The following is a 1,636-nucleotide window of genomic DNA, read 5'->3' as shown; positions in this document are numbered from 1 at the left end:
CTCTGTCTTTCTATACACATAATTTTAGCGCTGAGCATAAACCCTGGTAGTTACCCGGGTACTCAGGTAAAGAGCTCAAAACCAGCTACCCGGGTATTGGTGTCTGGTACCCGAGTTTTCTACTTCCCTTCATTAATCCTATGCAGTATTTATGCATATAAATTACGTCCCTTCGTTCGAACCTCAATAAGTACCGAGTACTTATCGATACTGAGCTCTGTAAGTCGATACAGTACTCGATATTAGCCAGTATCGACTAGTGCTCACCACTAACTACTCGTACCTCCTTTCCCTGGGAAGCAGCAGACCACAAATGGCCATATTTGGGAATGTTGTAAGAAAGTTTCCAAAAATCGATCGGATAATTTGGTTGGACTAGAATCTCTAGGCCTAGTTAGTTTCAATTTCAATGTCCTTTTGCGGAAGCAACTAGTATGCAGTTCTTAGAATCCTTTTAACAAATTTTTAAAAAAAACTTTTTTATTTTCTCTGGTGTCCTTAGAATGTCGAGGGGAGGTGCTCGTTTCGGTCCTCTGCTAGGTGTGTAGCGTCTGTAATCGATATGTTCTGTTGTTCCAGGACCCTTTTAACCCCTTCCAGCCTGGTCTTTCTTGGTCTTCCACTTGATTTAAAGCAGGATTCTCGGGTGTTGTAAGCTCTCGCCGCTAGTTATTTTTGGGGCATTCTGTTTAGATGTCCAAACCATTTGACTCTTTGACGCTCTATGAATTTTATTACTGTTGGTATTCTAGGTTGTAAACGTAGAGAGAGAAGCCTGTATTGTGCTTATTATTCAACACACAAAAACAAAAATGGACACAGACATAGTTCAAAGTATGTAAAAAAGTACATTGCCTTTTGTTTCTTTATATATAGTGGCACAGTGTTAGGCACAAACTGGTACCCTTCGATTTCAAAATTTCACGTCAGTAACGGGCATTGTCGCCCCTTGCAATGATGCAAGCTTGGCATGTTCTGTCCATTGATCGAGTCAGTTTTTCTTCTTTAAATTAATTGTTGTGGCAGTCTATTCTATTGTTGAATCAAAGCTTGTCCAAGTTATTGTACGGTGTTGATGTCGTTGTGGCAGCTCACTCTTCGGCCCACAGGGTGACAGTGACATGAGTGGCGAGATGGCTGGCCATGGCAAACCATTCACATTGTGCTGCTGTAGATATTGTACCTTTGCACGGGTAACGTGTGGGCGCGCACTGTCTTGCTGCTATATGTACATACGTCTATGTGTGTTGTTGGAATGTGTACATACGTCTATGTGTGTTGTTGGAATGTGTACATACGTCTATGTGTGTTGTTGGAATGCGTACATACGTCTATGTGTGTTGTTGGAATGTGTACATACGTCTATATGTGTTGTTGGAATGTGTACATACGTCTATGTGTGTTGTTGGAATGTGTACATACGTCTATGCGTGTTGTTGGAATGTGTACATACGTCTGTGGGTTGGAAAGAAAGGAACCATGTACGTCCGGAGAACATTCTGCTGCTCGTTGGCGTCGACTACAGCGTGGAAAATGTGGGGCTAGATTATGTGGTTAGAGTATATTCAACCCCATACCACCACACTGCCACCACCCCATCTGTCTATTCCATGCGCACAGCAGCGCACCCCCCTCT

Source organism: Aplysia californica, unplaced genomic scaffold (genome assembly GCF_000002075.1).
Source record: "Aplysia californica isolate F4 #8 unplaced genomic scaffold, AplCal3.0 scaffold00971, whole genome shotgun sequence".
NCBI classification, from domain to species: Eukaryota; Metazoa; Mollusca; class Gastropoda; order Aplysiida; family Aplysiidae; genus Aplysia; species Aplysia californica.
Note: the sequence above shows the minus strand (reverse complement) of the source record.